At 44.5% G+C, this 26,749-nt stretch overlaps 1 protein-coding gene across 4 annotated transcripts in view; it reads left to right on the top strand.

Moving 5' to 3' along the window:
- Positions 1-10,752: 10,752 nt before the first annotated feature.
- Positions 10,753-26,749, top strand: part of TM4SF19 (transmembrane 4 L six family member 19) — a 280,038-nt gene continuing 264,041 nt past the window's right edge. For all 4 annotated transcript variants that reach the window (XR_011276304.1, XM_069620358.1, XM_069620357.1 and 1 more), the window contains exon 1: positions 10,753-10,960. The gene's annotated coding sequence lies outside the window, so the exon portion shown is untranslated. The remainder of the gene's footprint in view (positions 10,961-26,749) is intronic.

Genomic DNA, 26,749 nt, shown 5'->3' with positions numbered 1-26,749 from the left:
CCTAAAGAAGCCCTGCGATTTAAAGTCCTAGCCTGGCTCAGGCAGAGAACTGGGCCGGGTGTGGTCAGATTATCAGATCTTAAAATTCTTCACAGGTTGGATTTGAGAGACTGGAGCTCACTTGACGATAAGGACTGCGTCCTAGTGGGATGTGGGACCAGTTCCCTACCGGCCTTTTTAAGACTATGCAGATACATCCCAAGGGGATCCACCAGATGTAACCTGATTATTTGACTATTCATTCGGCCTAAGGAGGTTTCCCTGGTCATGCATATTGCTGTGGATACTTTTTTCGCGCATTTTTTGTTTCATGTAAGAATTGTCTGTATTGTTTGTTTTTTCTGTTTGTCTGCGCCCTTAAGCCTACGGGTACCTGGAGCACAATATAAATAATAAACATAAACATAAACAATTACATTTCTAATTTATCCAAAGAATAAAATACAAAACTTCATATTTTTTCCGTAAAATCATGTAAATCTGCCCCATTGTAAGGTATTTTTAGTTATGTCACAATAAGGTGAAATAATTTCCCCTTGATAACATACTTTGAATAAGCAACGAACACAGGGTTTTAAAGCATTCTGCAATTTAGGCACTTTATCACACACCTCCTGTTCTCTACATGGTACAGATATTTTAGTTTGTGGTTTTAAAACATCATGAGTCTGTATTATTGCAAGAAAGACACAAACCCCATAGTAAAGCAACTTGACAATATGTAAATACTCAAAAAAGCATGGTAAGCCAAAATAATATAATTGTACCTTTATTTCCCACAACCTGAAAAAGGACATGCCCTAGAATGCAAACTAATTATAGCCTAGAAGATCTCCTAGTGTATAGCAATGTGCTTTCAGAACCTTGAGAAATATATAATGTCCTTTTATTTAGAAAGGAGGGGACTCGTTACCTTTGCACAAACATGCAAATGGCTACCCTGCATCAGGTGCTAGTCTACTGCACTATGAAGTGCAACACAAAGGTGTAAATACAGGCATAAACGCCTGTACCCCAAAGTTATTCACTTTATAGTGCAAATTGAGTAAATGCCACCTGACGTTTATGCAACTGACCTTGTTTCATTTACAATGGATCCCCAAGGTGTCCGCCTGCTTTTAGGTGGTGTAAAAAGGAGGTGGACTCCATAAGAATCCAAAAAATGTCCACCAGCATGAAAATGTCATCCTGGCATAAATGCTTGTGGTTTTGTATGACAGAGAGGATGGAGTGGCAGAAAAAGCTACTCCGTTCAGTGTGTCCTCTCTGCAAATCAAATGAATGATGAATATAGGATATGCCCTAAAAAGCATGGCTCAGTTTCATGCGTACATTTTACACATGCTTTTTAAGCTACACCATAATTAGCTGGAGCCCCACTTTTTAAAAAACAATTATTTGTTTTAATCAAAAAGATTTTTACAAAATCGGGAAGAAGAAATGTAGAAGTAATGTAACAAAATCGTTAAATTACCTTATGCAATTGTTTTCAGTTCAACCGAAATTTCCAAGCATTGATTAAGAAAAAAGAACTGTTGTCAAAGAGGCCGCATCAATCATAATGTGTTGCAAGATTTTTGATGTGATTTGCCAAGAGCACTTATCCCCCGCGATCAGTCCCGACCACCAAGTCTCTTCGCCCCACTTTTGAGATTGCTTGTCACAAACTTCCAGCATGCTGTTTTGCATCATGTCAAGAAAGTTTTTTATCCACATAAAGCAAGCCCTTTTTTTTGCATATCAGGATAGTAGACATCATGGACAACTAAGCTTTAAAATAGTGTTGCTCACTTTAATTGTCTTGGATGCAGGCCCATATTTTCCAGTTGGTTGGAGCTGTATGGGGTATTTTAGTCGGAAGTGCCTCATTGATGTGCCAATTTCGTAACGATTCACACCTAAGGCATTGCTGACAACAAAATGACAACAATTATGCAGATGCAGGCTCTGTTTATCCTCTACATTTCGTCCTGCTCGTGACAGCTCTGACGGTCAGCAGTCACTTCAGAAACAGCCCAGCATTTCGGCTGGGGAGTTGGGAGGGTGGGGCTGAAGACCAATTATCCCAGTGGTGTTTCACTCCTGCCTCAACTCTCCAAGCAGGCTGTAAAATGGATATCTAGAATCCTGCCTGGTTGACAGACTTTAGGAGGCCACCCTAGTTCTGGTGAACAGGGAACTCTGAGAGGTTAGCAAAAAGTAAACGTGGAGAGCAGTCAAGGCTACTTTCGGGAGAGTTTGAGTGGGGTCACAGGTCCGCAATGAATTCACACAGTGAAGCATACAATAGTACAATTTAGAGAGGAATGTATAAAAATGCAATATTTATTCAAACTTTAAACAAACACTTAAAAATGAAACTAGTAGGTGATATTATTGCACAGTCCTCAATAATAAACATATATACATTCAATAAAGGTCCTTAAAATGCATTCAAATTACTTAAACACCACAAGATGTAAGTAAATGAATGCAATAAAGATCGGAGGTGTAGCAGGGGCCCCCACACTTCCTGCGGTACGGAGGACCTGCCGCCACATGTGCTGGGATGGGGCCCCTTCAGAGTAAATTAAAAAAAAAATGTGTATAGAAAAAACAAAAAAAAGAAATAGTTTTTTTAAGTCACTGTGACTAAAAAAAGAAACTGTCTGGGGGCTGCCTCCAGCCCATGACATGGAAGCCTCCATGTCATGGTGTGGGGGTGCCCTATGACTTAAAAAATAAATTGTTTCTTTTTAAAGTCACTCTGCCATCATAAAGACATTATTGCAGTTATAGTTCGGTACTTTAACTGAAATAATTTCTTTATGAAGTCAAAGTGACTTCAAAAAGAAAACATTTATTTTTGAAGTAATAGGGCTCCCCTCCACCCCATGGTATGCAGGCCTCCAGATCCTCTGCAGATGACGGTAACAAGTGTTCCTGGCTACTGCAGGGAGCTGAAGGCCTCATTCCCTGGATCACCGGATTATAGGTAAGAAAATGTATTTTCTTTAAATGTTTGTATGTGCATGTAAGTGTTTGTTTGTATATATATATATATATATATATATATACATATATATATAGGAATGTGAATGAATGAGTGAGTGCATGATGTATGGATGGCTGCCTGTGTGTGCCCGTGTGAGTGTATGGTGAAAGGGTGCAGACTTAAATATATGGGTGGCTGCCTGAGTGCCTGTCCGGTGAAAGGGTGCATACTTAAATGTATTGCTAGTTGGCCGGGTGTGCCTGTATGGTGAAAGTATGGACACTTAAATGTATGGGTGGCTGCCTGGGTGTGCCCATATGGTGAAAGGGTACACGCTTAAATGTGTGGGTAGCTCAGTGTGTGTTCATTGCAAATGGTGTGTGTGCTTGTGTTCAGGGGAACAACAAAACCTACATTTTGGGGTGGAGGGGCTAACCCTTCAAATGTTGGGAGAGGCACTAACTTCACGGGCGGTGGGGGAGGGGCAAACTTATTTGTGTGGGTGGGAGCATCTAACTTCTTTACGCATTCAAATGAGACTATTCTTGTGCGGCTTCAATGTTAAAAGCAGTTAACTCCTTTAAGTCTGAAAGCACCCACTTAGGGACTGCTGTGAGAATGAGTGGTCTCCTGTCCCCTCTCTACCCTTCCAATCACTTTCCTGGCAAGCAAGTACTAAACCCACATCACAATTTCAATTGCATAACAAATTATGCAGGTACTAACAATGAAACACTTTACATTAGTAATTGCTGGGCCTTTATTAACGGCGAAACTCAGGCACTGTTTAACATCTGTGTCCTGTTCTGTCCGGCAACGGCTCTGTAGGTCAGCCAGGTTGAGTCAACATAGCCCAAAATGTTGGGGAGGGGGGGAGAGAGCTGAAGCCCAGTTGGCTCAATGGTGTTGCACCACTGCTTGTGTTTAATGCCTTGACCACTTATTGGTAATCTTCATTGTGCCTTGCCCTATTCTTCCTCGTCCCAGTACTTGTGAAGGAGGCACTTTGCCTCATACACAAGTACTGGGATGAGGTAGTGAGACATGGAGGTAATGCCTGGTTTAGTTACATGTAATATTTATTACTCCTAGTCCCACTCTTGCTCATCCCAATACTTACCTATGAGGCAAGGTCCCTCATATGTAAGCACTGACACAAGGAAGAGGAACGTGGAGGAAATTCTGGGCGGAAGATCTGATTTTGGGGGTGTGGGTAGGGGGTGGGAGGAAGAGGGGATGGTGCGATAAATGTAATGGTCATCCATGTCCAGGATAAGCAGGCAAGATATGTGGTATTAGTGGCTAGAGGCATTTTGGTGCAGCCAATCTAGCTATTTTAGTTTGGCTTGAGTTTTTGTTAACTGGGCATCTCTGATAAAGCAGTCCTGCTAAGTGTAATTACCTGGGTAGACTGGCATTTGGGTGCTGCCAGTCTAGCCATTTCTTACTGTGTCATCGTATATTTTTCTGGGCATCTGTGATAAAACAACCATGATAAGTGTTATTGCTTTGACTGGCATTTTGGTGCAACCAGTGTAGGTATGTTTAAAGGTGGCCTGTCATGCTTTACTGTAATATGTTATTACATGTCTAGACTGGTCTACATTGTGTAGCCAGTTGGACATGTTTTCATTGTGGCATGGTGTTTTTAACAGCAAAGCATCACATTAATTAAAGCATGAATGTTCCTGTGCACTGTTGGTGACTTGCATTGGATTGGTATTACCCAACAAAACAATTGCAAACATTTGCGCTTTTTAGCTCCATTTTCTCAGAAAGTGTGCTTTATAATGCATTAAAACACACACACACACACACACACACACACACACACACACACACACACACACACACACACACACACACTCTTCTTTCTCCTAGTGCAGTGTGCAGCGTACCCCTGCAACAGCGCATTCGTGCATGTTACACAAGCGTGGTAATCCAGGCTGGCCGAAAGTGTGGCGCGACCTGTGTTTTGCTGCCGAGCTTGGTGGTGGGGGGGCCTAGCATGGTTCGCAGGCACCCCCCACCCCCTGGTATTTTGTGCTACGCCACTGATAAAGGTGGAACTAAGCCACAAGTTAATTTCCCTAACTTCAACAGTCCAGCCCCTAAGAAGAATGGCGCCTTGTGTCCAAAAGTCACAGGAGCCCCAATGCCTTGCCCCAGAATGTATCTGTAGTAGTAAGTTATGTGTTGGTGATATTCAACAATGGGACTAGGTAAGTAAATTGTGTTCTTATCTTTCAGGTGATACTACCCAGGTTCAATTATCAAAATGCAGTGGAATGGAATATAGGGACTGGTTCTGAATCCTATCCTATGGGGATAATAAGCTCAGACATGAGTCCTGGTTACAAGAGCCTTGCCCAGAGTCTTTAGCTCACTATCTTTCACAGAGAAGAATTATCCCAAACATATCAGTCTTTGTCCTGCCCTGGGGCAGTCCAGCACCGAAATGCTAGGCAATTCTCCTCTGAACAAGATTACCAACAGCAACCCCAGACATGTGTTTCGGTCTGGTTAAACCTCATCAGTAGGGTGTAGCTGACGGACCCCCCCTTGTTATTTGCATTTTCCTATCCTATGGGGGGCAGAGGGAGACAAATGCTTTGCATTTACTTATCCCCCGACTGTGATTTTCCCAGATGACTAGATGGTTTGCCTGGGGGTTGCTGGAAGTTGGATTTCCTGCCATTCATTCTGGTGAACGGTGCCCAGGAGCTGCGGTACAAGAATTCTTCCGGCCAGATCCAGATGCAAGATGAAACCCCTGGCAATGAAGAAATGCAAGATTCCCCAATGCAGGCCTACACAGGACACTTCACAGGGAGGGGGAAGGTGAGTTCCATCGACGGCCACTGCACACAGATAGCGGCAGTTGCGGTTGAAGAAGCTTCTCTGGGACAGGATCCCTTTAGGCTTGGAGGCTGAAATTTGCAGAGAAGGTGACTTGTACAACAAGCTGAGGACCACAAAAGTACCAGGGACAAACGGGCAGTAGCGATGCCTCTGATGAGGTAGCCCACAAGGGAGCTGGTCCGCCCACCGGGTGGTCCAGGGATACTTCTGAGGGCTCAGGATGGCTGGATCCTCGCATCAAGACTAGTTGGTCCCATTAGTCCAGGGCCTGACACTCTGCTCAGGGTTTTTGGAGATCAGATAGTCCTAAAGCGCTTCACTGGACCAGACACAGGAATGGATGGCAGTCCTCTTTAGGAGTCTTCTTTGGAACGTTAGTCAGCTGTTCTTCTACAAGGCATTCTTGCTATGACCAAAGAGTACGCAAAGATAGCCATTTTAGGGCACTAGCCACATTTAGTATCCACATGCGGTAAACGTGAATGTGCACACCAGAATATAACGCAAATATGGTAAGAATATACCTGCTGCCACCAGCTTGTCTTTAGGCACATATAAAAGTTACATTGTAAGATGCAGTGTGCAATGTTAAAAAGTTACAAAAATGTAAAAGATGAAAGGGAAACCTAGTTTCCCAGTACTGGCAGTCAGTTTCCCCATAAGAAATAAGCAAAAGACAGGGGAAGTGAAGCTGACTGCTTTACTTCCCCTCAAAAAGCCCACACAAGTTTCAAAACAAAGCAAAAAGATTGTGGGTCCATAGAGACCATAGAGGGAAAGTTGTTAAAAGAGAAATCAATTGACATGTACTATTTCAGGATGTATGATTCCCGTGTATTCAGACGATCACGATAATGAATGCTATGTTAGCATTTGGCTTGCTGGCAAGATAAAGATATTTTCAAGATCCGTGACCACCACATAACAAACACTGGTGCAGCCAACAGATTGGGCTTTTGTCTAAGAATGGCACAAAGCATTTTCCAGGCACTATGAAATGGTGTGATTATCTGAGCATAGGATAGCAGTGTCTGGCAAATACCTATCTAACCCTTATAGAAAAGGCAGCATGGTTTGATTTGTCAAAGCGTATTTTTAACAAGACTTCAGTGCAGGAACATATATAAATCAAGTGACTAAAGACACACTTGGTTAAGACATTTGTATTACACCAGTAGCACTTTACAACTGCAATTAAGCCATTCACTCCCAGAAGACTGCTTAGAAATAACACTGGCAACCCAACATTTCATGTTACTGTTTGATAGAGCTAGTTCAAAGAGATCTCGAGAGTATCTGTTTTGGGCGTGGAGAGGCAGGTGGTGTGCTGAAAAGGCCATAAGGATTAACATGGCCATGGGCAGTCAATGGTTGGGTAAATAGCCAATCAAAACCCACATGCTGTGTGTCCCTCCTCATATATCATCTTCCTCCTAGTTGTACTCCAGTGCAATAATTCCGACTTACAGATGGTGCTTAAAGGCCATAAGGAATAACATGGCCATGGGCAGTCAATGGTTGGGTAAATAGCCAATCAAAACCCACATGCTGTGTGTCCCTCCTCATATATCATCTTCCTCCTAGCTGTACTCCAGTGCAATAGTTTCGACTTACAGATGGTGCTTAAGCACCACCTAATAGCCAAAAGTAACAGCCACAAGGATTGAACTAGCAATGAGAACAAGAAAGGATTTTAGGCGAGGGACAGACACGCTATATAAAATACTGGTGGGGGCAGAGCGAAGAGGAGCTCACTTGTACTGCCACTCTAGCCACTCGCTGGCCTGGCCATGGAAGGAAGGCATTTTCTCTTCGAAGGCTTTGTATTTTTCCCTAGATATGATGTGGATAAAGCTGCCTGGCGAGCTCCCATGCCGTGCGTGGGCAGGGGCAGGCACTCTGCTCACAGGCTACCCTAGGAAACGCCAAGCTATGACTTATACAGCTTTTATACTGTGCTTGGCACCACATTAGTGGTTTTACGGACTGCCAGGCCAAGTGACAGAACCAAGCATTGGCTGTGCAAAGAAGGTGAATGCAGGGTATCCACAATGAGGGAGAGGGAATAGGGATGATGTAGTGAAAGCTACCCTGAAACAGCCATGCCTGCATGTCCTCTACATGAGGTAAATCCAATAACGTGACGTATGCAAGATCTGTATGTAGTGCAATGCCAATGCCTCGTGTTTGCACAGCTTACGCATGATGTTCTTGTACTGTTTATCACTATCCTAGGTGATGAAGTAATGCATGGCCCATTTAATTACACTCCCCGATGGATGCATAGAAGTTCACTGGGCGAGAAATGAACTCAGAGCTAAGGTTGTAAAATAAGGCATGGCCGACTAGCTAAGTCAAAGGAAGTATTCACGGAAGAGGGGCAACTCTCTAGAAGGGTAGCTGTCCATTAATAGGCCTGCGTGCGCTGACAATCTTACCCCCTTTTTTTCTGAAATGTCCAGTGATGGTCACATGTTGACGCATTCCTTTACTGCATGATTGTGACCAACCAGTGCACATCAGAACAGGAGAGTAACTGAACTTCTACTTGTTCCCTGGGCCATGGACATCCACAAACAGTCAAGATCTTTAGCATTGACAGCTGCGAGGAATGCGTGGCACTTGTAAATGAGGGCAATATTTAAACTGTGTTTCCCCTGGGGACAATGCCCTGGACTGCTGGCAGTTCTAGAGGTCTGCTAGGAGCTACATAGGGAGACCCCAGTGAATGCTTGATTCCTCTCAGGCTAAAGTCGGCTCTTCTGAAAGTAACTCTGCATAAGCCAGCCATGACAATCTCCCTCCAGCTGTCCTGCACCTAACTAGTTCTATCAGAAATGGGCAACAGAGGGATCTTGGGTTCAGTGGCGGCATAGAGTGTGCTTACCATTTACTTTTGCAGGTTTGCTTTAGGTTTTGTGATGAGTGGCACTAATGTGGATTTTGTATGTAGTTTGGTGTTTTAGCTGTCACGTTCTGACTGCTTCCCAGCAGTTGTCAGGCTTGTAAAAGCAACGTGACATTAACATTAAATTACATAACAGGGCATGACATAGCAAAACTGGCATTATGGCCCAAACCAGCATAAGTAATGAGGGAATATATTAACAAATACAAAATACTAGGAAAACTCCCTTAAAACAAAAACATGTTTTTTTAATTGCAAAATTGAAATTGGTATGGTGATAAAAACACAGGGGTGAAACTGGTGCATTGAAGAAGGCAGTGGACGTAAACCAGGTGTGCGGAGGTAGAGAAGGGGGGAACACCCCATAAAAGCAAACGGCAGCTGTACATTGGCAAAGTACAATCTCATGCCGTTTCCAGCCCAAATGCCTCTCTGTAGGTACTGCCAAATGCTGAGGTACCTAACGGTAAGTTTCTGACCAGTTTGGTTATGGTCAGAGGATCAGTGTTTTTAGTGTCCGGAGAGTGCATTGGTGTTCGAGACCACCTGCTAAGTGATTTTCAAGCAAGAGGAGCAGCTTGGATCCACTGGAGTTGAAGTTCTTAAAATGAGGTATGATGTAGAGTGCCTGATCCGACTAAAGACAAAACTCGGGTTGTGAACAGTTCCAGAAGGACTTTACTGACTTTGTTTAGTAATTAGGGCACTCTACGTACTGCAGCAACTTTGGGTGATTGTCTGCTTGGTGAATTTTGGTATCATTAGCAACTGCAGGTCTTGGACTGTTAGATGCTTATGCGAGCCATTTCTGTTGCTTTTGCCTGCTTTTTAAAAATATATTCCACATGAGTAAGCAAGGATTTTTTGAGGGAAGAGGGTCCAAGGCTCTGACAAGCCTCTCATCCCCCAGCCCCCGACCATTGTTGGTCTTGCCACAATAATAGCAAGTCCTGTCTCTATAGTTGCCAGGAAGACTTTTGCATCAGGAGCGGTATTAGTAAGTTGCAGAGTTCAGTGTGGTCACTTCACTTTCAATCTTCAGGTCTGCGTCATCTTCCATGTTGAGTGGCACATTCTCAAGATGCTGCAAGGAACAGAAGCACAGTCTCCACGTTTATAGCGAAGTGGGCCAGGTCGGATCCTGGTCCTAATTAGAAAGTTCCATTTATTCAAACTTTTTGGTGGCCACCCAATTAGTGGAGTCCGTCACATTGAAATACTGTGTACTTCTTCCTGGGTAAACCCTCCAGGGGGGCTGTTTCCACTTCACAGACTTCCTTCACCTAGTCATAACTGCCGCTGAGCCATTACCATGTATGGCCATGTCAAGCCGGCAGAGCCATGACCATGTATGGCCATGTCAAGCCGGCAGAGCCATGACCATGTATGGCCATGTCAAGCCGGCAGAGCCATGACCATGTATGGCTTCAATCATCCCAATCATCTCCCATTTACTGTTTCCAAGAAGCAACCCAGGATTTAATGCTGGCTTTTACATGGGAGTGGGCAGTAGGCCCACACCCGGGGTGCAATAATGCTCATCGTAAACTTGGGAAAATGCTCACACCAACCAAGGAAGTCCTCACGCACAACATTTCCGTCTCTGAAGAGGCCTAAGATTTGGACTCATCTGAGCAAAATGTTTTAAAGCATCAGGGAAAGTATCCAGGGATACCGCCCCGGGGTGATAACAGGGTAGACTTTGGATGTCAATGAATAACAAGATGTGTAACGGTGGCCATTTTATAAAGTGCAACATTTTTTGTTCCGTTGGAATTATAATTCCGCACTACAATAATGACGAGGAAATTTTGTTTTAGCAGAATTTAAAATACTAGTAGATATGTACTTTGAGTGTCTGCAACATTTGTTTTTGCACATCCGTGGCTCTGGTCTTGTGCGTCAAGCATTTCAAGAGGCATCCGGTGACGCGCCAAGCAGTGTGGAATACAAGGTGGGAGGTGGAAGGGAATGCTCACACTCATGCTTGCTCGCCCGTCACCACTTTCCTGTGCAAAAGCAGAACGATCAGTTCCTCATTCCTGCAATGTAGAAAGCCTGTGTCATTCCCTGAGGTTTGCCTTTAACATTCGGGTAAAGGAACAGGAGAATGCTCGCTGGCTGCAAGACGACCTGCACCTACTCTGGGAAGCGTCTGACCAAACTCCAGCTTTTCAACACATCCCTGTAAATCTCTGCGTTCTCCCTGCTCCGAGGTGAGCACTTGATAATGATCATAATAGTCATGATGATGATAAATAATAATGTATGCTGTACTGTGGAAGAAGTGCACACAGGACTTCCTGCACTATCTGGATAATATGTAAATAATATTGTTGTTGTGTATGGCTTTTAGTGACTATTTCCATTTCCAAATGCTGTATCCTCCTGCTGGGATGTCATAGAGGAGGATTATGAAAGTCATATGCAACTGCTATGATGTCACAGCAGGGGGAGCCAGCATTTTCTCTGCCAGGCGTGTTTGTTTCCTTTTTAGCATTCTCTGAATGAGGGGGGGGGGGGGACTGGAGGCTTCATTACAGGGTTGACAGCATCTCCTATGGAAATGGTGGCCAACTTATTTATCATTTCCTCCCCGCCTCCCAATAACGTCAATCCACCTGATTACGAGTGTCAGAACATGGCAATGTTGATCCCCATTCCTGGAGTCCATAGAATCCCCGTGGGGATTTGGAAGATGTAATTTTGTTGATTCTGCCTGTTGAAAATCCTCAATTCTATGGAAGTAAAGTGGAGGAAAAACCTCCTGCACGTGACAAAGGTGCTTCCTTTGCTTCACCCTCAAACATAAAATTTGGCAGGGCAGAAAATAGGCGTTAAAGTGGCATGAAGGGAGTTACTGTGACTTTACTGATGTTGTTCCCCACACCGACAAACGTGTAATATATTTTGTATGTTGTATATAGATCGTCATGCCCCCAGTCTTCAGCCCCTGCTAAGCTGGTCCATATGGGACTGAGCTGGGGTTAGAAAAGGAGCACAGACGGGCCGTAAACAGCAGAGCATTATAGATAGATAGCTTTAAATTCCGTGGTGCATTTCTCCTCAGGGTTCTGAGCAAAGCTTCCTGGTCTTTCAGATGTCACTCAGAACCCCTCGGTGGAATATATCCTCTAGTCAATAGCTACCCTTCTATAATTCTATATGATGAATTCTAACTGAGAAATCACTACTCAACTGTAATAAAAATGTATATTACTATTCAACTACCTGGTGCATTTCACCTTGGGCTTCTGTGCGAGCTACTAGACAACGAGAGAGATTCCCGAGTTGTCTATCCTCGTTGTATATCAGATGTCACACTGAATACCTCTGCGGAATATGTTCATGCATTAGACAGCTACCCTTATATCATTCTATGGACTGTAGTCTAGTTGTGAAATCACTAATCACGGTATTAATAAAAAATATCCATTCAACCGTAATAGGTTATTATATTTGAGTTGCAACGTCACAATGCTTCTGCCAGAGTCAGCACATTTCAGAATTTCGATGTGCGACTACATTGATTGATTTCTTAATTATTATGCACCTATAAACAAGTGTTTCAAGGCGGAACAAGGCAAGGAAGGGGAAGGAAGGGGAACAAAGGGAAGACAAGACAAACGATCTTACTAGGCCTCCTGATATACAGATCTGCAAGTACACAACGCGAAGTGCAGGGGAGAAGGTGCAGGGGGAAGTGCAACCAGGACAGCGGGATCTGAGGTAAGTGCAAGGGAGGCTGGGGCTACAGGGTGCAATCTTGCGAGGATAGCTCAGGGGCAACGTGCTCGCCTTGGAAGCAAGATGACACAGAGCAGCACAGTTTCGATCCCCGGGTCCGCGCTTAGAAACCTCTGAATCTTAAGCACGACCTATCATATCATATCATATCATATCATATCATATCAATCCCAGCCAGGAAGTGCAAGGTAGGACAGGTGGCAGTGCAAGGTAGGGGAGGTGACAGTGCAAGGTGGGCCAGGCGGCAAGTGCAGGAGGACTGGTCCGGGGGCGATGAGGAGCATGACACTGAGTAAGACTCAGGGTGCACCAAGCAGCCAGTCAGCAGAGTAGGAGGAGCGAGAGAAAGGGTAGGGTGGCAGGGGAGAGAGAAAGAGGAGGAAAAAGGGAAGGTCTCGAGGAGCTTCCCAAACATAAGGCGATTTGGCTTAAGACAGAGAGAGGCAGGGAGGCCGTTCCATGGGGAAGCTCCTGCCGAGGAGAGTGATCTTCCCCCCACTCTCTGCTTGGAGAAGTGACTGACCCGCAGAGAGTTAGAAGTAGATGAGCAGAGGGCTCTAGCACAGAGGTATTTAGGAAGAGAAATTTGTAGATAGTGAGGGCCATGGCCCCAAAAAGCCTTGTGGAGGATGCAGAGGCTCTTGAACTTGATCTTTGCAGCCACCAGGAGCCAGTGGAGGGATTTCAGGGCTGGAGAAATTCGGTCCCTGGGCTTGAGGCCAAGGATAAGTCTTGCACAGGCTTGGAATGGCCTATAGGGCAACAGGGCAATGCCCGAACAAAAACGTGAAATGCAAGTGTGGGCCAGTTTTTTGGGTAAAATTGGGCCACTGTTTTGGCCAATGTGGGCCACTTTGATGATTTACTTCACTATGCGGCTAGTAGCTTTGACCATTTTTACTGACTACATATTCTTTAAATTTATTGTACAATTTGCTTCACAATTTATCAAAAAACTCCCCCTTGTATACTATTCAAACAGTCTGTCACAAAATGAATGAATTGTCCAGCCAAGAGAGAATCAGGGCTCTGGAGACAGTGAACCTCTGGGGGAATGTGAGGAAAGGGAAATAACTCTGAGGAGGTGCAGCTGGAAGTGGGCTTTCTTGGCACTGTCTGTGATGTGGGGGAGAAGGAGAGTGTGGAGTCGACGTTTACCCAAAGATTTTTAGCCTCACAGGGGGGTGAGGGAAGAGGGCCCATGGAAGGCGGCCAGAGTGAGAGAGGAAAAGCGGGAACAGGGGGTCTCAATGAGGATGATATCTGTCTTACTAGCATTAAGGCAGAGATTGTTGGAGACGCACCGTGCCCGAATAGTGTGAAAGGGGCCCCTAGGGGTCCCTAACATCTATGGAAACAAGGCGAGTCACCACACACGATAGATACGCCAGACACAAGGTTGTATTCCCAAAGCTAGGGTTTATTGCAAAGCAAAAGTCTCAGTTGGCCAACTCGGTCTCATGCCCCGCGACGTGTATCTCTAGACCTCGAGGGACGCAAGAGAGTGAATTACGTACATCAGTTACATATATACAAAATGCATATCAAACAATCAGCTATGACATGTTTAACACCCCCCTTTTATTGGGTTTCTTTGAACTTGGTGTGATGATGGACATCTCCAACAACTACGACACCTTCATACATCTATTCTAGTAACAATTTGCAATTTGTGAGTGCAGAGGCATATTTCAGTTGCTGAATAGAACACAGCGCTTCTGTTCTTGGAAGCGAGCTACATATGGGGGGGTAAGAGTTGCATTCCGGACCTTGCTATCTATTAGGTGCTATTCGTGTCCTGCGAGCCGACACGCTCTAGCGGGGCTCAGCAAAGGGGGGGCCGTAAGAAAAGCATAATTCAAGCCTTTAGCTGTATTATTCTTACATATTCTACCATACAACGAGACTGGCTGGCAGCTGCGAAATGATTAAATGCCCTGCAGCTCTGCTTCAAGGCTACATTCGGGAGGGAGCCGGGCATTCTTCCTGGCGCTGCCTACGTTTGTGTTACAACAAACTCTTGTTATCCTCACGGCCCTGCGGCCTTGTCCTTTTTACGTGCACACAACAATGTTTTACAGTCGAGCAGTGTAAGCAGAAAATATACTGCAAAGCAATATGAACAGAAAGCAATGAGCAATGGTTAGAAAACAAAATGGCGATTCTTGTTACATCAAATTGGCTGTTCATTGGCAAACTTGAAAACCTATATTCTGTCATATTGTGCATGAGACGGTTGGCCCACGGCCACCAAAATACGTTTGCGGTCACACAGCAGAGGTATCAATTTTTCTAGACTGACAAACCCCCCTTTGGCCGTATGCCAAACGTCTCATCTATTTATTGAAACCTCCTCTAGTGATGATGAGTCTGAAGTACTTATGTCTGAATCTTGCATGCTATCGTAAACATCATCGTCTTCATCAATATCTATTGTCATCAACTCTTTTACTGTTTCCATTTCATTTGGATCTTGGTCCGCTCGACCATGAGGTTGTTTTTTCTTCGTCATCATATGCATACATCCTTCCGTACAGCCCTCAGTTACCTCAGCGCAAACTATTGGTAGGCAATGTATGCAACAACAGCACGTTAGGAATATTCCAAACACCACTACTAATATTGAAATCAACTTCCATCCCCAAGAACGTAGTATTCCCCAAAACCTTCCCTGTGTCTTTCTTCCATTGGGGGCAGGGTATAAGTAATCACCAGAACCGGGCTTTCAGTAGTGGATATATTGACTATTGGTAAAAACATTTCTAATGGGTGTATCGCTTCCACATACCATAATATTAGGGCTGTCGATATTGGTGCTGCCACGCTCATAAAGCACATTATTATTGTCAGTGCCAGCATACAATTCGTTTTACCATGCTTTTTTCTTAAGCTTACAGTCTTTATAATTGGCTCATTCTCAGCAGTGGTGGTGCAGGAGGAGGCTGGGACCGGTCCCGGTATGTTCCTCATCGTCCTTCTTCTTCCTTATCACAGTTCATCGTGGATATCTATCTTCGTCGCTCTTGTTCTGATGTCAATAAGATCAACGGAATTGTCACAGTTCAGTTCTGCCAGTCCTTTATAGCCTGGATTTGTTTATTCGTTTTTAGGCAAGATCACTTGTCCTTTCTCATACTGCTCAGAGGACCTTTGATCAGTTATCTTATTGCCTTAGTAACATGTGCGCCCAGCTTGTCCGCTCTGGTTCCTGACACATGTACTTTTATGATCGCACTGAGGAGCTGCGAGACTTGAATTGTCCGACTTGCACAATTCTCACGTTTCTCTCCTCTACACCTCTAGGCCCTTCTCCGTCCATGAGCTGAACCAGAGGTTGACATAAACACCAAAAAGAACTGCGGATCACTTTGTCTTTCGAGGCCGCAAGTTGTATCTCCTTACTCCTGGTATCGTGTGATCCGTGAACAGTGCCGGTGCACTTCCAGATTCAGGCTCAAAGTCAGCCTATGGCACTACTGCAGGTGCTGGTGTGCGCCGCGCCAATGATGCAGATCCGGTTTTTTGGCGTACTGGCAAGTGCTGGTAGGCGCCAAAGGGGTACACGATTTGTTTCTGCTAATATTTGCAAGGCAGATTTCGTGTCGGCCAGCAGTGATGTTGATTCTGCTGGGCAACGTTGGGGCACTCTTTGCCCTTCCCCCTCTTTGGCAATCGTCTCAGGCTTTGTTTTGAGTTTCACTTCTCGTTTTGGCAGATTTGGTGGCTGCTTACTGGCAACAGTTTCTTCTGTTTCTGGGACCGCTGCCTCTTTCCGGTCATCTGGGTCAGGCAAGTCTTTCAGTGAAGTTGGAATCTTCTTGGCATGGGTGGCATGGAGCCACGACTTCCTTCCATCCACCCGTATTGCCGTCTGCGTCGCCAAGAGTACTTGATAGGGGCCGCGCCACCCGGGTGCTAACGATGACTTTCTTTCAAAAAATGTTAGCAGCACCCAGTCTCCTGGCTCCAGCGCGTGCCCCGGACCGGTGTATCTCACTGGTAATGCCTCCTGCACCTGCTGATGAATCAAACGCAATTTCTGCATTAAAAGGCCACAATAAGTACTACGCACAGGATGTTCTATCTCACTAAGTCGTTTTGGCTGTGGTGCGCACCATACATTTGCCGGCCTCCCCATTACGATCTCGTACAGGGAGAGCCCAGTTTTAGCCTGTACAGACGTACGCATGCATAATAGTGCTATTGGTAATGCATCAACCCAACTCAACTTGCTTCCCACACAAATCTTGCTAATCTTTGATTTAAGAATCCCGTTGTGCCTCTCCAAAAGACCAGCAGAACTCTGATGCTTTGAACTATGGAATCTCTTATCAAGCTGAAGACCAGCACATATCTGTAACACCACTGCTCCCACAAAATGTGGTCCATTATCGGACCATAAGACACGGGGCAAGCCAAATCTGGAAAAGTATTCCTTAAGCATTACTTTTGCCGTGCTCATTGCTGTGCAGTCCTTCAAGGGATATGCCTCCACCCACTTACTGAATGCACAGATCACCACTAGGACGTATTTTAAGTTTTGGCATCTCTCCATCTCTATGAAATCAAAATGGATCACCTCAAATGGCATAGAGGGCGGGCCAAAACTGCCTATTGGAGTCACTGTTCCCTTTCCTACATTGTGTTGCAAACACGTGATACAGTTCTGCACCAACCTCTCTGCATTCTTTTTTATGTTTACATTCTGCCATACTGTAGAAAGGTGCTGTATTATCTTTTTCGCACAGATGTGAGTAGGGCTGTGGGCCATTGTGACCATTGCAGTCACATACAAATTTGGCAACATCCAGTTTCTAGTTCCCTTGTCCACCCAACAACCCTCCAGATCTAACTCAGCAGAGCCCTCTGCCCACCCCTGTATTTCATCGGCCATAGCTTCGGCCTGCATTTCTTTGACAGTGGCAACTCCATTTTCTATCATACAGGGTACTTCCTCAGTCTGAACCGTCATCATCTTGGTATTTAAATCAGTGGCAGTTTGTTTCACAATTCTGTCTGCAAATGCGTTTCCTTCTCCTACTTTGCATGTTACCTTTTTATGTGCCTCGCTTTTCACTATTGCTAGGCGTTTTGGAACCGTGAGTGCAGACAGTCATCGTACAATCAAAGGGCCATGTTGAATTCTGGCGCCATGTGATGTCAAAAAACCTCTCTCAGCCCAAAGTCGACCAAAGTTATGAACCACCACAAAAGCATACTGGCTAATTAATATATATATTCACATTCAAATTTTCAGAAATCTCGCAGGCTCTGGTTAATGCTATTATCTCTGCGGCTTGTGCCGAACTGTAGGGAATTCTTTTGCTTTCTACAACGCTCTCTAGGGTAGTGATAGCATATGCAGCAGTTGTTGTGCCATCTGGTAATTTAAAACACGAGCCGTCACAAAATAACTCTCCATCTGGCTCTTTCTGTGGGGTGTCACTTAAATCAACTCTCCCCTTGGTTTCTTCCTCAGTGACCATTATGCAATTGTGGGGGGGTGACTCATCCTCCCCAATTTCTTTTATGGGTAGTGGCATTAATTCTGCAGGATTCAAAGCGCTACACCTCATAATTTGGATATGGGGCGCGAACAAGATAATCTCCTATCTTGTCAGTCTAGCAGAGGTGAGGTGTTGCGTCTGTGTCCTATTTAATAGAACGTCTATGGCATGTGGCACCATCAAAATGTAAGTGTGCCCCAATACCATCCCTTCCATTTGTTTCACTGACGCAGCAGCCGCCGCGACAGATCGCAAACATCGTGGTAGTGCGCGCGCTACAGGGTCCAGCGCAGAAGAAACATAGCCGCATGGCCTATTTCTTCCACCTTGTTCCTGCGTCAAAACCGCCAATGCACATCCTTCACTTTCACACACAAACAGTCTAAAAATCTTCTCATAATTCGGCGTACCCAAAACTGGAGCCGAGCATAATGCAGTTTTCAATTCATCAAATGCTTTCTCACATTCCTCATCCCACTGTAACGGCATAACCGCATCCTTTCTAGTCAAATTCACCATCGGTTTCACAATTAACGCAAAATTACCAATCCATTGTCGGCAATATGAAGCCATGCCTATTATGGCTCTGACTCCTTTTTGTGTCTTTGGAATAGGCATACAAGAAATACTTTCTGTGCATTCTGGCGTTAGTCTTCTCCCTTCTTTCGAAAGTAGGTAGCCCAAATAGGCCACCTCCTTTCGATTATATTGAAATTTCTTCAAACTAGCTTTATGGCCATGTGCCGCTAGGTGTGAGAGTAGTAATACAGTGCTTTCTTTACAAATCTCCTCTCTGTCTGCAGCTAACAATAGATTGTCTATGTATTGCAAGAGTACACAACCCACTGGTAATTCTAGCATGTCTAGATGCTCTTTCAATGCTCTACTGTAAATGCTTGGGCTTTCCGTGTAACCTTGCGGAATCCGCGTAAATGTAAATGATCGTCCTCCTAATGTGAACGCGAACAAATATCTGCTGTCCTTTTCCACTGGAATACTGAAGAACGCGTTTTTCAAATCCACTACACTAAAATATTCTGCTGAAAAAGGTATCATTGTCAATATTGTAGTGACATCTGGCACTAGAGGAAATTGTGGATCTACTACCTTGCTCAATGCAAATCAATTATAAAACGGTATGGTTCTTCATTGCCTCCTTTTTTATAAAATGGAAGAATCGGGCTGTTGCATGTACTGCCTGTAATTTCCTCTATTCCCCCTAGTTTCACCAAATCTGTAACAATACTCTTCAATCCTTTCTCATTTTCAGCCGAAATTCTGTATTGGGAAATTCGCGGTAGGGTAACACCTTCTTTCAAAATTATCTTTACTGGCTCTATCTTTAAGCATCCTACATCAATGTCATGCATTGCCCATATACAGGTTGGCACTTTACTTAGTTCCCCTGGTAAAGTTTCGGACATGAATTCTGACACAGGGGCATCATGTGGCTAAATCGTTAGGAACACTATGTCAGCCGTGCAATGTATAACAGAACCTCATCTTTTCAACAAATTTAATCCCAACAAGTTCTCCCCACAATTTTCTGTTAAAAGGAAAGGACAATGTTCAGTAAATGGTCCTATTGTAACTGGGACTGGTTTGGACACTGGGTTTATGACTGGTGTACCTGCGAACCCTACGGAAACATTATTTTGCCCTGACAGTGGTATATCCGGAACCAAGTGGTGGTCTATTGAACACTTCTGCGCTCCTGTATCTACAAGAAAGCGGTGCTCCTCATTCCTGACTCTCATTTCTACGTAGGGTCCTCTCTGATTCACGGGAATAGACACTGGTTCCGACCCCTGCCCTGGGCTGTCCTATTGGGGAAATAACACATCGTCCGATGTGTAATTATTGCTGTTACTGTACTACGTGTTTGGCTGTGTATCAAAAACGTTCCCACTCTTTCCTCTATTTCCCCCACTCTGGTTTCCATACTGTTGATTTTGCTGTCCCTGACTCTGGTTTGGGGCATTTTGGTGTTGGCCTTGGTTTTGATTACCTCCGTTATTGTGATGCTGCTGCGTACTATTCCTATTTGGTCCATTCGCTCCTGGGTGTCCCCTATGCTGTCTCCTCTGACCAGACTCATTTCTATTCTGCAGATGCGGACATTGCGCTCGCCAATGTCCTTCCTCCTTACAATACGCACACTGATTTGGTCCTACTATACCCCCATGCATATTCGAATTACTCCTTCCTTGTGCATTCCCTCGCCCTCTATTATGTCCTATTACTTGCTGCAGTAGTACCCGTGTTTTCAAATTTACCCTATCCCTCTCTTCTTTCTCTTTTCCCGCAGTCACTCTGTGCTCATAATATTGGGCCATGTGTAATACTTCGCCCAACGTTTTTGCTTGCCATGCACTTTCTGATGTCATTATTAGCTCCTGGATTGTAAGTTTTAACCCCCTCACATATTTGTCAACAAATAACCTCTTTCTCGCTTCCCCTAGCCCACATCTTGCCCACTGAAGTCTGTGAATACTTCTTCAAATCTATTAAAATAATCTGTAGCTAATTCATCCTTTCCTTGTACACATGCAGTCAATTTGTCCCATTGAATTATTTTCTCTGGATCAATTTCTTTTAATTTCTGCACTATACGTGCTGGTAATGCTACCAGGTTCATTCCTGGTGTCCCTACAACCGCTTTATTCCTGTCTTCTATTACCAAGTCCGCCCATGTGGCGCCAAAGGCCGTTGCGTCATCTACCTTCCTTATTTGTTTCAATATGTCTGCTGGCAGAATCACCGGGAATATTAGGTCTATATCACCCATGGTAAGCACAGATGATTGCAGGCAGGACTCTACTTCCTTGTAAAACCCTGCAGGATTCTTTCTTATATCAGGAATCGTCTGCTTTATGTTGTTCACCTCCTGTCTGGAAAAGGGGCCATGCACATATTGGGCGGTGTAATGGGCTGGTGTTACCTGTGCCGCTACATTGCCCACTGCGGAAACCTCTACTTTGGGCACAAAGGTAGGTGGGACCTCTCTCATAGGAAATGCCCCACTTACTGTCCCTCCCCCTTCTCTCAGGTGTAACAATGTTCCCAGATCCAGCGATAGGGCTGTTTCTCCTGTCCCTCGCTCTAGTGCTCTTCTATTTACTGCCATTATTTCAGGTGGGCTGGCCTTATCGTTTTTTATATCTTTGTCTAATAAATGTTCAGCCATCGACTGCAGTGCTTTTCTTTTCATGGGCATGGAATATTCAACAAATATCTCATGTATCTCCATTGTGGGGATACTGGGATCTGACATCCAACTAAACGCTTCCCGTATACATACTTTTAACTTGTCGCCCCTCTGCACTGACGACATTGAATGTCGTTGTTGTATATACGGCTCTGCAGTTTCCTTCCTATGTCTCCCAATATCCCTACTCCTGTACCCAGGTGTAGTAAACATTTTGGCATAATCATTATCTAATTCATCTTTAAGTTCAAAAAGTCCATATACATGTTCTCTCACTTCTTCATCCCTCTCCCTAGAGAGTGCTAATGCATTCAAATCTAACAATCGCTGCAGTGGTATTTTCCCAATTAACTGTTTCCATTTCTCCACCAAATATTCACCCATGCATTCAAACACTACCTGTCTTTCGTTGCTTCTTCGAAAGTCATACATCGAAGCCAATGCTGCCGTCCCATCTTTCCCGTCTATATACATCTCTGCCTGTTGCTGCAATTCCACCTTCCTTTCTTTGCTGATCGCACTGCGAGTTACCCTCGTGCAGCGCTGTTGGTCAGTCCCACCTCTTGCCCCCGTGGTTTCAACTTCAACCCCGGGAGGAACGGACGGTACCGAGTCTGTGTCTGAGGCGGGAGGTGCGGATGGGACAATGGGAACAGGGAGTGTCTGTTGTGGGCCTGGTTGGTTAATAGGAAGTGCTACGTGCGCGGTCTGTGGCTGTGGGAGGGCTTGAGCTACTGGAGGGAGAGCTTGGGCTACGGGCGGGGTTTGGGCCATAGCTACTGATGTGTCTGGCCTCACTTCTGATCTTGGGCCTTGTTTTGTATGGGTCAATATGTTTTCTATCAATTCATCTGCTATGTGTAATTCTCGTTGTGGATATATCTTTTCTATATTCAACTGGTCACGCCTACCTGCCCTTCTTAGACTCTCAGTCCACTCCTCCTCTTCTTTCTCTTTCGCTACTTCGCCTTTCGATTTATGCCTGCGCGCATGCTTTGCTCTGCTTTTAAATCGGAGCATTGCTTCCTTTCTCCAGTCTTTAATAGTCTCAAATGCTGCAGGACGCGCTTTCTTTCTTATCAACACCCTTTCCAAGTTACCTATTCTCGCTATCTCAAAACTACCATTAATCGGCCACTGATGGTCTTGTTGCTTTCTGGTTTGCCTATGCCAAGTCTAACAGAATATTATCGTTCCCACTCCATACTTCACATACATCTCATACGCCGGCGTTCCCCCAGGTGGCACAATTTGGCCATCTTCCAAAGATTGTCTACCACAGCGGAAAAACCCTGCTAAGGTGGACAATACCCCAGGCATGTTTGAACCTTCCCCCTGGTTAATCAACCTTACCTAGGGTGTTTGATTTTGCAAAGTCAACTCTCAACCAATATCAGGATTACTTTGAATCGGGGAATGACTCACCTGATAGATCAAGTTGTCTGTATACTGACGCACCAAGTGACGTTGTGTCTGCGTTTCTTGGCTTCCGCCTCGTTTCAGGCACATCGATCAGGGATCAGATATGTGCAGATCTACAAAGGAGTCTCTCATAACTTTTACAGGGTGGCCCGAACACCTCTAGATCCCGGCTCGATCGTCCCGTCTTCGCCGTTCTCCGCCTTACTCAAAAGGATACGCTGCTTGGGCATAGCATAACGTGCTATGTATCAATTGGCCAGCGTCTCCTGCAGTCGTGCGTCACCTAACACCGCACCCTTAGCCTACGCAGGCTTTGCCATGATGTGGTCCGATCCTCGGTTCTTAAAGGATTCGCTGCATGGGCATAGCGTAATGTTTTACGTATCAATTGGCCCGCGTTCCTGAGGATCTGCGTCGCACAAAGCTGTGCCCATAGCCTACGTGGGCTTTACCACAGAGGGTCCGAGCCTCGGTTCCTAAAGAATACACTGCGTGGGCATTGCACAATGTGCTACATATCAATAGGCATCGCTTTCTGAGTTCCGGCGTCGCACAACACTGCGCACTTGGCCTGCACAGGCTTATTTCATTAAGGTAAACTCAGCTTTTAATATTCCTTTCTTCTGAACTTTTGTTGCCAATTCACAGGCATTAGTAGATTAGGAGACATTTATTGAATGATGTTTATTTAATGTGCTGCTGGAGCGTGAAAGATGAGAGCTGTGAAGCACCTGTGTGTTACCACTTATTTCCTTATTATGGCTTTTAAATGCGTTTTATTAACCCTGTTTGGATTATTTGTCTGCAAGATATCACACACTGCGTGTTGGTGTTTTTTGCCCACCATAGCACATTCTACACTTGATCTGCATACGAATAATGAAAGATATTTTGCATTAATAGAGTAGTAGACCCACTATTGGACGGGATGATGTTGTGATAATGTAATATAAGGAATAGAAATAAACTACCATTTGAAAGTGATGTTGCAGGTCACCTCTGAGGTCTGTCAGCAAATGAAGGAACTTGGCCTTCGGCCTCATTCCTTTGTTTGGCCACAGAACTCTTCAGTGACTCCAAACAATGTGAGCGTGTGGTTGGGGATAGGTCTCCCATATATAAACTTTTGTTTATATTTTTTACATTACAGGTCACATTTGACTTCAGAAGGGCCTGCCATTAGATGGTGACAGCAACATTCTCTTGCCATTAAGCAATAAGGCTGCATTTCAGATGGGACCAGCCTTTGTCCCAAGTTACTTTGAGGGCCTTTAATGAGCGCAACGGGGCATTATCACCTGGGAACGACCCAGCGTGGTGGCATTATTGCTAATAGAGCATTCCACCCAATGAGCATATAATGTTCTGTTTGAAACAAAGGCGAAACAGTGGACTATTGAGACAGAAGACTGATACCAGTGTTTTTCTCTACAAAGAACCGACAATGTTCCAATTATTTTATATTATTATAATGTTCGAATTATTTTTAAAGAGCTGGACCTCACAGGGCAGTGACTGCAGATATACAGACAAGAGGAGGGAGGTCAGTAAGAGTGCACAGGAAGTGAAAAAAGGCACAACTATAATTGTCTTCAAAGTCGTTCACGAAATGCAAGTCGATACAGTGTAAACATTTTAAAAATATTTTATTGCATCCAGCTGATGACATATAGGTTTTTGTTTGACAATAGGGTACTCTGTACAAATGACATATTTGTTTGTTTCAGAATACTTTTGAATTACTTAAGAATGCTGCACTTGTAATCAATTTGGATTCCATTGGATTACTTCTGATCACTGTGGATTTAGTATTTTAGATCAAATGCCCCACTGCATCATGTGGGTTTGAATCCTACATTATGCAACATGTATGTGCATACATGTACTACAGTACACTGTAAAATATGTCCATGCCTATTTTCCACATCTAACACTAAGAGAGATGTGAACAAAACACAATTTACAGTTTAAACCTGCAAACAATGTGCACAAATACTGAACCAGGGTCCGAATGAAAGGCTGGAGAGCATTATTTTGCTGGTTGGAAATATCCTTTTGGCAATTCGAGGAATAGATAAGTTGCAGGTGCTTTCCAGTTGTATTTCTAGCTTCCACAAACAGCAATGGACGGGTTTGAATGTGCAGTGGTTCTATGTGTCACTTGTGTTGTTGCACAGGCCTGCAGAAGTCGCAGAGCTTGGATTTGGGGAACCCTTTCTCATCCCAGGTACCCCTCCCCATTCTGAACCTTCTCACTCCAAACTGCCAAGTCAACTAGTTCTGGGGGTCATGTTTTATACGGCAGGTCTGCTAGTTGGCTTCTTTACGTCTTCCTGCTGTCATTATATTCATTGTATGGAAACTGTCTAATAGATGTCTATGCTGTGTTGATGTCGGAAGCCTATACATGCACTGGAAGTGAGCCATTGGAAACATCTCACGTGTTTGTTCCCCCAGACAGGACAGCTGGCGAAGATCCAGCACGCGTGGTGGTTCAGTAGTCTGGGGTAAAACATGTTTTACGTTATTACAACAAATGTAATTATTTTGTGGTAATTTCCTTTGTTGTAATTACTTCTGGGTTTTATGCAGGATATGCTGGCTTACCTGTGATACACTTCTCGGGTTCTCTTTTGGGAAACTATCAAGATAAACCGCTCTTATTTGTAGATGTCTGCTTAGATGCACCGCCACCTTGGTGGTTTTGAACCCCTTTGTAGCCTAGTGTTGCTTCAAGTTGTTGCTTCTAGCAGTTCTTTGGCTCAGAGTTTGATATGGAGATCCACTCCTTCCTTCTGACAACAGCACGTCACTTATGCTCACCTCTACCTTTTTTTGATCACCTCTTTCGCCTCCCTCTGTTTATCTCTTGGCAGCAGATATTCCTTCTCCTGACTGGGCCCCAGCTGCCCTCCTCGAGATTCTGTGAGTTCCCTCAGTTCTGCTGCTTTCTAAGTTCCTCATGTTTTGGGAGGGTATGCACGAGTTTGTCATAAAGGACGCTTAGTGGGGAATTTTGGCTCGTCTTTCGAGTCCCTTCTTGATTATCCTCCACCTGGTCTCAAGTGCTCTTTAGCAGTGAAAACAAAGTTTGGTGAGAGGTGTGAGCAAATAATTCAAGGTTCTTTCTTTCCGTCTAATGTTTGACCCACACAGGACAGAAATCGCCTTGTCCTGAATAGATAACGTTGTAATTGCTTTCAATACTGGCTGTTTCCTTCTCGTTGCTTGAAGCCTCATCTCTGTACCTTTCAAAGCAATTTTGCCACTGTCGTTTTTGGGGCAGGATAATCCTGTTAAGAGTTCATTTAGAGGGATTTGTAGGGGCTCTCTATTACAAAGAAACCCATGAGGCTTGTTGTCTCTTCTATCTCCCTCTCAGCCCAAAAGATTTTCATGTGGACTCTCTGCCTTTCCCACAAAGTATGTACACAATCTTTAGGAAACATCCACACAGGTTTGCTTCAACCCATCTTGTTTGGTTGTTTGTCCCCTCTGCTCTCTTAAATGTCCTGAGGACATCAGGCCTCTTTTCTTGCCCTCCCATTGGTGCGCTCTCTGATCTGTCCAGATTTGATGCCACTGCACCCATGTATGTTCTGTTATTTGGTATATTTGCCTATGTTTTGCTACGATGGGGTGATTTCATCCTTTGATGACCGTCTTTGTGTCATCTATCTGTTGTCGCACCTCCGTCTTCTGTGCTCTTTGACTTTAAGCCGTGACTCCTGTTTGCAGTGCTGGAGGCTAGTCGTGTATCATTCTTAAATGTGTCCCTCTTTCTGTATCTATGGCAGCTGTGGTGTACAGCACCTCCATTTCAAGACCAAAGTGACTCAGTTGCCATTTCTGCAAATGTTTTTCATTAATCCCTATGCACCCCAATTTACCTAGTTCATCCACCTCATTGTATATGACCCTTCAATTTTTTCTTTTGGGACATCTGTGAATTTGTCTTTCGCTATAGTTCATTTGCTGGGTTATAGAGCAAACTTGCGTTCCACCAGTGCAGCTTCTGTTACCTTCACCATTCATGTCCCGTCAGCTTCCCACTTAGGGGTGTCATTATGAGAGGTATTGCGGCAAAGTATCGGAAAACCAATGCCGAATGAGCTTTCAGT

This window comes from Ambystoma mexicanum, chromosome 10, assembly GCF_040938575.1.
Source record: "Ambystoma mexicanum isolate Mex_15411 chromosome 10, UKY_AmexF1_1, whole genome shotgun sequence".
Lineage (NCBI taxonomy): Eukaryota > Metazoa > Chordata > Amphibia > Caudata > Ambystomatidae > Ambystoma > Ambystoma mexicanum.
Note: the sequence above shows the minus strand (reverse complement) of the source record. Positions and strands in the feature narration are given on the sequence as shown.